The sequence below is a fragment of the Nymphaea colorata genome, chromosome 2, assembly GCF_008831285.2.
Source record: "Nymphaea colorata isolate Beijing-Zhang1983 chromosome 2, ASM883128v2, whole genome shotgun sequence".
Classification (NCBI taxonomy): Eukaryota; Viridiplantae; Streptophyta; class Magnoliopsida; order Nymphaeales; family Nymphaeaceae; genus Nymphaea; species Nymphaea colorata.
The window spans coordinates 3,241,724-3,254,698 of record NC_045139.1 but is presented as its reverse complement, the minus strand read 5'-3'; positions in this window follow the sequence as shown (position 1 = coordinate 3,254,698).

Sequence of the window (12,975 nt, the reverse complement as noted above, 5' to 3'; positions counted from 1 at the left end):
GGTATAAGTGCATAGAACCCCGCTAGTATGGGACGTGCTTCCAACATGCCCCAAGTCCATCCATTAGAGCTAGTTATGCCCCTCATGGCAGGTTAAACTTATTATTAAAGAAATTTAGATGGAAAATTTAATTTGACACGATCTGATAAGAAAATTAAACCAAGTTGTATTAAACTTAGGTGAGGAGATTGAAAGGATAATAATTGTTGGTTGCCAGATTTTTATGCCGCAGTAAGCCAAAGGTAAAAAAAAAATGGGAAAGGAAGGAAGTTGAAATTTTGAATTATCGGAGCAAATTGATGTGGTGGCTAGCTGATGTTTGTGTCTTCTAATTTTTGAAGAGAAAATTAATTTGTTCGATTTGGCTAGAAACCACATTTTTGAAGAGAAAATTAATTTGGGAGGAAATATCACATCATTTTTGGTAGAGGAGAGAAAACATCTCCAGTGGGATCTTCAAACAGATTTTGCATCGCTGGGGGTATTTCCAGCATGGGACGACTGCAACGGAGAGATAAAGTGACCCCAAGAGAGAGTGGGGATTCTTTTTCCTAGATAAAAATGTCAAATAGTGATAACCTCAAGGGTATAAAATTTTATTATTTAAAAAACTCATAGCACCAGCTAGTCCCTAGGCCTCTTGGCTCTCACCATGCTGCACCTACCTCATGCCCCATTGATGCTGAGGATCTCTATACCTGAGGATAACTAATCCCCACCACTTGAGTGAGTTGTAAAAATAGCTAGTTGATATAAAAGTATTGTTAACATCAAGCATTGGATTTGTCATTTTGATAAGGAAAAATTGAAAAAAGAAAAATTAATCACTTATAGAATGTGAGACGTACAAATCTTTGTTTGGATTTATTATTGTGTAATAAATGTTAATATGTAGTCTAAATGTTCCACATTTGTTGTTTGATCATGGTTGTCTTAGCTTATATTCTGGCACGGGTTTGTGCAATAGCTTGGGTGGGGAACTCGTAGGTGGTCAGTCTCTAGTTCGAGTGCAGGGTGCAAGCCTCTCATCGGTTTACACATTGCAGCATGCAGTTGGCGTAGAACTCTTTTATCCAAATATGTTGCAGGCCTCTTCAACGGGCAAAAACCAGAAGTTAATTTGCGAATTGTGATTATAGAAAAAAACGAAATCCTATTTAGTTTGCAAATGTTGAATTCAAATTCCTTAACATTCATAACTAACAACATTGAATCTCTTAGTATGTTTTCTTTCAAAACCTAGAACTTAATAGAAAAAAAGCTCATTTTGTTGTTACTTATAATGAAACAAATATTTTTTTGTCAAAAAGTCATATTTATTTTTTACAATGGTTTTCGATAATTGATTACCACCTACCATAATTGATGCACCAAGTGGTAAGATGAGTGACCTTTTTTTGTGACCTTTTTTTGTGGTCTTTTTTTGTGGTCCAAGGATTCCAGACATAAATCAATTGTCAAGAACAAATGTAGGTGATCTCACTATAGCCAAGCCACTCATGTGGGCCCACCACTTTTCTCATGTTGGGGAAGTTTGAATGGGTTGAGTGCGTAATGGGACCCGAGCGAGCAACGTAGTCTTTTCTCTTTCGGCTTGGAAACCAGTTTTCTCAAGTCAGAGGAGACTTCCGTAATGAATATGGAAATTATTGGGAAGGTAACGAAAATAATCATATACATAAAATGAATAATCCTAATTACTTTACTTTTGTTCAAGAAATTTTCATTCATCTAAAGATACATATAGCTTGTCATACACCATCAATCTCAAGGAGTAAAAAGTTTTGACATCTACTTATCTACGGAACCGAATGTCAACCCAACCAACTATGCTATATCCCTTGAAACAAACATGCTTTCAACTATGCTATATCCCTTGAAACAAGCATGCTTTACATTGTTAAATGGTAAAAAGTTATAAGAGTATCTTTTTTTACAATTTGGCCAGTCAGAATAAGTTTTCCTGAAAAGTTCAATTCAAGAAAAACGTGCTGCTATCAAACATGCTATATGATACAAAACATATTGCATTAAGTGGTCCTTTCTCGCATAGAAAGTAGTCCAAATATAGATACCACAACAGCCAGGCCCGCTCTAATGACAAGGCAAGGTCAGGTCCATGCATGTATCTTGCATTAAGACCCGTCTCTTTTGAACCTTATCATCTGTGACTGCATCTTCTCACTGAAGCCTTTGCTGGTTACATCTTTGGTGGATGATGTTTGATTGCTTGTCCATTGGGGACTCAGTTTTCAAACATAATGGGTTGTTGATGGCTCTAGAATTCCTTGTTCAACGGCAAAAAGAAACAATGATGTATATGCAAAGTGGGACGCACACAAAAAGCTGAGATGTCTCGTCAACCTGCCACCAAACTAGTCGATATGCCCTGAAGACCAAATCCCCTTTCCACCCAAATCAAAAAGCATTCAACTCGAGCCACTGGTTGTAACCCTTAAATCACCATCTTCGTTATTTTGTTCTGTGTTTTTTTTTCTACCCCCCTACACTGTTGTTGCTGGCTGCAGGTTCACTCTTGTATTAAATTTTAGGTATGGGGAACAATAAAGACATGCTTTGCGGACTGCAATGAGACCCAGCAATGAGATTCTCTCCCATCTTAAGTCAACATGAATTTTGAAAGAATACTCGCTGCAACGAACAAAAGCTACAACTCATTATTCATTAAGAATAAGTAACTAGAGAGAAAAACAAAAACAAAAATGAAAGAAGGCAACTAAATTATTTATTGTATATTCAGCCTCCCAACCCAATGGTAACTTTGCATTTGGGGTGCTTGAAATGACAAGAATAACTCTGACTGGTAAAAAGGCAAAGCAGGTAAAAGCACTCTAATATAATAATAAAGTGAAAAACAGGCCATGAAAACAGTTAGAACAAGTAAAAACACTTTTTTGCTAAAGAAAAAGTTCAAACAAGTAAAAACACGGTCGTATAATGAGGAAGTGAAAAGCAAGTGACAAAACAAGTAAAGAAACTATCATATAACACTAAAAACACATTAGTATAATGAAACAAAAATTAAAACAAGTGGAAACATGTCAAAAGAATGTAACTCTAACTGGGAAAAAACAAAGCAGATAAAAGCACTCTAATATAATAACAAAGTGAAAAACAATCCATGAAAACAATTAGAACAAGTAAAAACACTGTTGTACTAAAGAAAAAGTTCAAATAAGTAAAAACACGGTCATATAATGAGGAAGTTTAAAGCAAGTGACAAAATAAGTAAAGAAACTATCGTATAACACAAAGTTAAAACAAGTACTAAAATCACAATAGTATAATGAAACATAAATTAAAACAAGTGAAAACAGGTCAAAAGGATGTCCCTTTAGAAGGATTAAAATGCACTTTGTAGATGCAATGGCTGATATGAGGGCACATAAATAGTGTGTTCAACCTCAATCACCCATTACCCCTTAAATGCTACTGTCCAATAAGTAAAATGGAAAATAAATATATGCAACATTTCACTTAAAACTCAAAAGAAAGGGCATATGGGCCATGTACACATACCACAAACACTTTGTTCTTGAAATCATTGGTAAGGTTGTTGCACTGTATTGCACTACTTGGCCCTGGCAATTTCAGCATCCTAATATTTTCTGCAATAGTTTCAAAGCTACGAATGTGTTCGAGAGAGTTGCAGCCTCTAAGAGAAAGTCCGGTAATCTTCCCAGATTGGTGCAATTGGAAGCATCAAATTTCTATAAAAAAGAGGAGATAAGTTGAGGAATAGAGTGAAGCTGCTTGCAATCGTTTCAAAGTCGGGAGTGCATTCAAGTGAGCTGCAGCCTTTAAGAGATAAATAGCGTAGAGATTGCAATTTTGAAAGGTGTGGTAATGCTCTCAATTTTTTTGCAATTGGAAGCATTAAATGTACATGGAATGGAGGAGAAAAGGTGAGAAATAGAGTCAAGGTCCTTGCATCCAGAAATATTAAGCACCTCAAGTATGGACAAGCTGAAGGTAGGCAACTGAAAAATTTGTCCCTGATAAGTCCAAGATTTTCAATTATCTCAACTGAGACAGTTCAGAAAGGAACATCGGTTTTGAGTAGTATTGCTCAAATTCAGGGACATCAAAATTTGTGAGGCACCCAAACCACAAAGGGAGCTCGACAATGCCTGTTCGTGCAGATCCAGTAATCTCAGCCTTTCCAACTGTCTCATGGAGCCAAGCAGTTGCTTGATATTCTCGCATCCACTTGGTGATAATGCCGGAAGTCCTTCCAGTGATGCAATGTAGTCTGGCAAAGTTTCGAGACTCAAACTTTGCCGTTTTGGGGGCTTCTATCATAATTTCATAATTTTGGGGGCTAATAGCTGCAGCTGATGTCGTTTCAGCCTTGAAGCAAAGGCTTACGATTTGACACATAGAGGAGAGGGCAGAAGAGATACCCATAAGGTTTTTAGTGAATTTTCCTCTTTTTCTGCAGGGATGGGAGCTGTAGTGCTTTGTTTTAAGAGCTTGAGCTTTATGAAGGCCAAGAGACGATTGGGTATCTGTATCAATAAATTGGTCGTCCTTTTTGTAAAATGTGCTTTGATATGTTATTTTGGGATCTATAAGTATAGCACTTAAAGAAAAATGCTTGTGATGCAGGTCCATTCTATGGAATGAAATTTGACGTAATATTTATCTTAAACATGCCTAATTAATTTCTTCTATAGAGGAAGTTTTGCATGGTACCCTCAAAAAAACCCAGTTTTGTGAAAACTTTGTTTAGTGAAGACCAATTTTATTAAAAAAATTTTTAGAAATCGATTTTATGTTTGGGTGACATACCCAAAACACCGATTTTTGTGAATAACTAATGCCTTTGTGAAAACCATGCTTTGTTCATGCCCAACCGGGAGTTACCACATAGGAGTGGTAAAACTCACCTACAACGGAAATATCACGCCATGTCTAAGAATATTTCCAGGAAGGAAGGAAAGGGAAGGTTGCCTTGCCCGTGAGGCCACTAGCTCAATCTCTGCATCAAATTATATACAGGTCTCACCAGTCACCTCACCGAGTGTCGTTCACCCATCTCAACGGGATATTATTTTAGGTTACAAGCTATTTGGAATCTCTCGAAGCATTTTAATCTGTGACCTTTTCTTAATCTACTCTTGATTAAATATAATCCTTGCCTCAACAGTTGAGTCTTTCTGGTAAGTTAAATCTGTCGGTGTTTTTTTCTTGTCAATAATTGTCTACAATCGCTGTGTGCCTCAAATCTATTGCATGTTTTTCATTTCGAACGTGACCAAGCTAGCTGCCAGGAAACTGGCTAATTCCCATGTTCGTGTTACATCCTATGTTCCTCTGTTGAATTTTAAGGAGTGTAGCACAACCCACATCAAAAGATATTGGAATCTCACAAAGCATGCACTCTCAAAGCAAAATGTCTTAGACGATTTCACAAAACCTTTATCACTTAGTTTTCGATTTTTCGGGAATATTTTGGCCGATGACTTAGTAGTTGTTGTTCTTGTTTCTTTGCGTGACACATACACTGGCGCAATCCCTCGTGCCCAAAAGGACCTTCAAGATCAGATTGAAAGGAGTGCTTTCTGAAAAAAGAGAACTCGTCAAGTTCTTACAAAAGTCAAAGCATTTGCAACTTTGAATTGCTGAAGCTTTTGAATGGAATAGCTTAAGCTTATAAAGTGATTGAGGTCAAAGCAAAGCCTTCAACAAGGTCTCATAGAATCTCTTAGCGGAATGGGCGGAAGAACTGGAGCCCTAAAAAATCTATCCCACACCTCACCTTGATGATGATGTCTTAGCACCACCACTATAGCATGGTGGTGTCCTCGATCAAAAAGAAAAAGAAGCACTCGCAAAGCAAAGTGTGAGGGCTTTGCTCACTTGGGGTAAAGTTTCATAAGCACACTCGCAAAGCTTTTGCTTCAATTATTTTTTTGGGCTGCATACAATAGCAAGTACAATACTCGAGTTGAAAAGTGTATTATAAGTTCACTTGAGCTCTAATTTATAAAAGATAGCTTAAATTTAAAAAAATATCCCGTCAACATGCTTTGCTACCCCAAGTAAGGGAAGGTTGTCACATCAGTGCAATAAGATATCTCGATTTTTTCTTTAATGAAATGCCCTAACTAGAGAAAATATATATATATATATCTGGATTTCTTTAAAAGAAATTGAAATGTGCTATATAGAGGCATGAAGAAGCTTCGTTTCGATGTGGAAAAACACTACTTTTTTCTTCTCCAAACTTGTGTGGGATTTAGAGCATGTCTAATTTTTATATTTAGTTGAAAATGGCTCAAGTCTTGAGGACAAAGAAGTTGGATTCTTTTTTTTTTTTTGAAGAAAAACAATGCTTGGTGCGTGGAGAAACACTTTCTATCTTCTGCTTCTCCAAATTTTGTTGGGAATTTTTTGACTCGTCTTATATTGTGGATTTAAGCCAAAAGGGAGTTCCAATGGAACCTGCTCAGGGACAGCCGTTAAATAGGATAAATGTTGATTAAATTTGATCTGCTACCACAGTTGGTACATCAGCTTGTAACTAGCTGCCCATCATTAGCTACGCAAATGAGGTAAACTAAACACATAGAAAGCAAAACTCAAATAGGAGGAATGCTTTGATCCTTTTGCAGCTCAGTGCGCAATGCTTGTCTGCCGGGCATCTAGAGCGATGGTGACTGTCAAATTCAGATACATCATTTGGAATAACTCTCTTCTTTGAGTGCCCCATTCCATGCCCTACAACAAAAAAGGAAAACATAATAGTTATCGCAATTGAGATGCATCGGATAGCAACAAGCAATGTTGAGAACGGATCCTTCTGCAAACTCATGAGATAAAAAGAGTCCACACGTTTTTACTTTTTCAAAATAAAAAATAAACATGCAAATATGAAAGGAAGTGGAAAGAAATATCAGGTAAAAACTTAAGATTTGCGTGGGTTTGCTTCATTTTGGTGAGGAATTTAAACGATGTAACACCAACAGTTCTAACGTTTTTCATTTTAAAGATGATCACCGTCCCTTACATTTACAAGGAATCTTAAGCAGATTCAAGCTAGCAATTTGAACTTCGATCCCCAACTCAACAGGTTGGACAAAAGCTTCTCCGTGTCAAGTAAAATTCCAAAAGAAAAAAAAAAGAGGAAACAGTAGGCCTACGAAAAAGCACATAGTAAATTACCACCATCTTTCCAAAATCGAGAGATAGGCGATAGACATTGTGAATCTCTCTGGAAATGACAGATGAAAAGAAAATGAACTACTGATAGTGGTGCTGGTCATAGTAGATTGAAGTTGTGCCATTTCTTGCTTCGATATGAAAATGACACTTGGGAAGGACTGCTCACCATGATACATAATTCTGCAGATTGTAGTAATGAACTTGCAGAGTATAGGGGCAAGTTTTCCTCGGGAAATAGGGCTGCTGTTCCAAACGCAATCACCACCCATGTACCATAAATCTGGTAAGAAGAGAAATGCCCAAACGTTTTGCAGTTTGGATATATCTGCTATGACCTGTATGCCAAAGCAATGCTCTGGCTGCCCTGTGTTCACGATTCTCTCCTCTCTCGAGTTGAATTCGTCTTCGGCCCTTGAATTCAACAGTTTAATCTCTAAGGCACCTCAATATCATCGGCCACGATTGCTAAATTCAACCCCAGCCGTCTTCTTGTCCACCACCTAAATGGCAATCTGGAAGCATGAAGTACAGCTGCCGCTGTCCTATTGCCCGCCCTCGCACCAGATCGTAACCAAAGTGGTCAAGAGGTTCCCTGAGAAATACAAGATAATCATCTCATGAATATAAGATTTTTCATAAATTCTCCGATTCTCCAGTAAAAACCAAAGCGCAGAAAGAAACAAAACCCAATTGATGATACAGGGGTTCTAGTGCAAGGATGAGCAAGCACTTAGCGCCCTGACCTAGTTTAGAATTTCAACTCCCTCTACTATAATGGAGAAGACCTCTTCATCATTTCTCAAGTTCCCTTTCTTGTTTCATTGTTTCAAAGTTAGTCGGTTTGTAAGGGTGGCCCGGCCCCCGGTCGGCCCGTTGGGCCGGAAGCCCGGACCCCGTTCGATAGCCCAGCAGGGTCCAACTGGTTTGATAATACAAAATTGTTTTTAATTAAAAAATAATTTTTTAATAATATAAAATATATATTTAATTATAAAATACAAATTATTAAGTTTTAAAAATAATAAAAATATTTTTTATAAATTATTAACGAACCAAATCGGGCCCGGCAGAGCCGACCCGGGCCCGCACAACTGAGCCCGGGCCCGGCCCGATAGCCCGTTTTCCCGGCCCAGGCCCGGCTCGACAGCCCAGGTCTCAGCCCGTGCCCAATCCTGAGCCGTTTGTTAATAAAAAATTAAAATAATTCTTTTAATAATATAAAATATATTTTTAATTATAAAATACACATTATTAATTTTAAAAAATAATGAAAATATATATTTTTTATAAATTATTAACGGACCGAATCGAGCTGGGCTGAGCCGACTGAGGCCGCACAACCGAGCTCAAGCCTGGCCCGCTAGCCCGTTTTCCCAGCCCAGGGCCAGACCAGTTCGGGTACTGGGTTCCAATGGGTACCCAGCCCAATGCCCACCATTAGGTTTGTTTTGAAACAAGTAATTATCAATTTATTATATTAAAGCTTATGCCGACTGCATTTAACTTTTAAAAAAAAAATATTTAACATTAGTGTGTACCTATATTGCCTAAAGCAAGGTTGGTAAATCTTAAACGAGTTTTGGTCAATGTTATTATTACCATATTCTTTAGCCACCATTATATATATATATATATATATATAATGTTATATTGTTGCAAGCATTTATTGTATAAATGTTCGAAAATATGTATATATTAATTATTTATGCTGCTAACATGCATTATATATGATTGTGCACAATTATGAGAGGAAACATCCTTAAAAATTGGTATCTTGCTAATTCTATTCCACAGAAAGTATAATCAAAATTCTTAAGCTTTCAATTTTGTTGTAAATATATAGATTTCCAAATGCAATTACTCAAGACATTATGTATGTTTTTTTCACTCATTATTTGTGCCTCCTCTACTTTAAATTTCTCACTCTACTTTCAGCAGCTTAAAAATTGGTTTTTTTTTTTTCTAAATTAATATTTGCCTGAGATAAACTTGGAAAAATGATTCACAAAGCTGGGTGACGCATTTTCATGATGGTTGAAACAGAAAAGCTAGGAGTTTTTTCTATCGTGTGGTACTTACTTTTTTTTTTCAGAATTAGTTATTTTGTGGAAAGAAAAATGAAATTTTGAATATATTTTCATGTAAAAAAAATATATTTCAAGAATCGGCCCACGCACACCTGCACTGGCAGAGTCAAAGTTTCATTTTGGAGAAATTTTTTCACAATGTTTTAAGTATGTTTTTAAAAAATTTTCACAGGGGTCAAATGAAGATTCCTGAAAGCTATAATATGTAAAATAGTGTTTTTAAAATTTCATGGAATAAGCATGTGAAACAGTAAAAACCGCTGCTTGAATTCCCACTACACCAACCTGGAAATTTTTCTTTTGTTAATCTTGTACATATAAGAAGTACCATAGCTTGAGCCGTTCCATGTAAGGCGATCGGACAAGTTAATTGATTTCTCTCTCGGTATATATATATATATATATATATATATATATATATATATATATATATATATATATATATATATATATATATATATATATATATATATAAAATTTATGAATTTTTTTTGTTTAAGATTGGACGATAAAATCCTCTTCAATGCAGTGCATCATATGTCGTTGATCTTACCCATGTGATGTAATGCATCGGGTGGTAATGATTGAATGAAACTCAAAATAGTCACATGTTTTTTTGCTCATATATATGATATAAAACTATTAAATTTGTTGCTAAAAAGCAAGCTGTTACGTAGGCATTAGTGACAGTTTATACTATAGTAAATGCTCACAGTGCATTTGGCAACAAGTTATGGTATTTTTAGTGATAGATTTTAATTTTCAGTTATTCATCTGACATATTTCAGTTATATGTGTGTGTGTGAGCCCGGCTTTGAATCAAGCTAGACGGGCGCGGTTCATACCCGATTTGGAATCGTGCCATGTGGAGCTGTCAAGCCTTTGAATTCAAATGCCCTTTCTAAGGATGCAATGGTTCCGCTAATACATAGAAAGCAAGATTCATTACAGTTCAAAAGAATAGTGAAGCTGCTTCTATCCTAGATCTAGTCCACTAGCTCTCCTATGATTCACCAAGTAAAGTTTATTTGCATTGTTCTACTGAAATCCACATATCTAGTCCTTCTTCTGGATCCACTCTGTGCATAATGTGGATAAAAACCTGATCAAAGCATATGCGATGTCTGATGTCTGATATTGAGTTTGATCCTGCTCTAAAGCTTGATGCAGTATTCAAACCACATCCGTCAAACCGAGAACAACATGTTCTCTTCGTCATGTTGTACCTCCTGTTCGATGCATTTCCCTCTACAGGAGTCGTGGGGGAACAGGATAATCCTAGCCAATTCCATGACCTCAGGACGTGTTTGGATGACACAAACTGGTTTATGTGTTTGAGCAATGCACCATAACATAGTTTTTCATCTCTTTGATAATCGGGCTTTTCTCAAACCCGGTTTTGATGTCACTCAAACACTCAGTCATTTTGCTTCGGCATTTGTAAGCTACTGCCTCTATGAGTAGTCAAGAAAACATAAACTTGGTCACCTTTTTGGATCTTCATCGACGATGAGACCTAACCTTGAATGTTCATAGAGTGAGCGTGCTAATTATGAAAGAATATTGATTGGAAAATCATTTGTTATCAATCTTATGAATTAACTAAATCTTATTTTTAGGAGATGCGTCTATATATTCCCTCTAATTTTATATGTAAATATACAAAACTTAGGTTTATCTGATGTATAAATGAGAAATTTTTATTAAATTGTACAGACAATCGCCTGCACATGCCCACATGTGTTTCCACCCCTTACTCTGTGCTTGTGTGTGTGTCCCTCTTCTGTGAGTGGATTCTTTAGAAGCGGATCTTTGTTAGGACTTCCTTCAAGAACTGCATGCTGCAAAAAATATAGCTCTACCTGCTTGGCTAACCCGTGAATTGGCCTTGGATCCGTTAACTATTGGGTCATGGATGAGCAAGTTGATTCCGCAACTCGTCTTGATCAAGTAGTAATTCTTTAATTAACTTTATTTTGAAATTATGAAAAATTTTAACATCTATAAATATAAAATGACAAATAACTATCAAGTAAATGCATTCACATAAACACCATATTTCATCTGGGCCGTCAGATTTAAGCGCAATCAGAAGGCCCAGATATCATCACAAATATGTGAACATATGATAAATAATGTTGAATATGGTAAAAGGTATAAATATTATATTCTTTCGTGGATCTATAAATCGTGACATAATAGAAAAACCAGTTAGACAGAGTTCAATTGGATGAATTCAAACTGCGCCCTCCTGACCGTCCATACCATGAACAAATTGGACTTTGATTTCCTATCCTCATTTACGTGGGGCTTCTATACGCACGATATATGGACAAATTAGATATGCATGGCCAATGGAGTGGCCACATTTTTCAACAAAATTATTCTAGTTGTTGGACTCACCTTTTGCTTACGATTTCAAAAGCGATAAAATTTTTGCAACTTTTTCAATATTAATTCACATCTTTCACGAAAACTGTGAAATAAAGTCGTGAATGCACCTTTGTAAGGGTAAAAATAAAAGAAATGCTAATTTCCATAATCTAATTGAGCGATAAAATGTAATGTAAGAAAAAGTTTCCCCGCTAACCTTTTCCTGTTATCAGGATGACTTCATGATTTCGTTTGACATTTTTTTATACAAAAAATGATTCCTTTATTGAAAAAATCACAAGCAGTCATCCTTCTTTTAAATAAAGCAAAACAGTAAGTCCTAAGTAACTTTTTTGAAACATAAATAAAAGATCGCCGACCCTAAATAAAGTTGGTGAAATAAGACGTGCACACAAGATCCTTTATCACGTGTATATATATATATATATATATATATAACACGAGAGAGGAAAAGAGTGAGAGAATGTGAGCTAGTATAATAACCAAATAACCAGTACGAGGCCTAGTGGCTGATTCAGGATTTTTAAGCTGAGGAGCATTTTGAGTCACCCACCCAAGTCTAGTGTGGAAATGAATCTAACTATACTTAGGTGTAGCTTTACAGAAGAGCCTGTTTGTAGCTCCACTACTTACTAGGCCTTCATATAACAAACTTAATAAGAACCCCACGAGTCATCAATTATAAGAAGGTCAAACCATGGGCAGAGATAGAAAATTTTGGCTAAGTGGCATTAGTTATAACATTTTTTATTTTTAAAGGGTGCCAACATATAAATGAATAATTTTTTCTTTTAATTATCAATATAAAAATAATGTTTTTTTTTGTGGGTTTGTGAGGGCAATTGTCCACACCATGCCCACAACCTCCGCCCCAGGGTCCGGGGTGAAACAGTAAAGATTAAGTTTAAAATATACAAACCAAGTTAATAACCTCTTATGATCAGTTCTCCTTAAACATAAACATAACCTCTTATGATCTCCTTGAAGATGCATTTCTATTTCTTGAGAAAAATAATTTGGTTTTGAAATTTCAATTTCTCATCTCTTTGGCATGTAAACTCTTTGGTACATAAAAGGTATGGTAGCTATCGGTTTTTATATATAAAAGAACATAGTTTCTCCTGAGAGGTGATCAATGTGTTCATTTTTTTTTTCATGTGTTCCATTTTTGTTGGATCTCTTCTTTTATGTGCAAGTAACGCTCTCGTTCCATTTGGGGAGCACATATCTTTAATATTTTTTGGAAATATTTGCGGGAATGTGCTTCTCTTATTTCATTGACATCTTTTTCTAAGATTTTGAAATG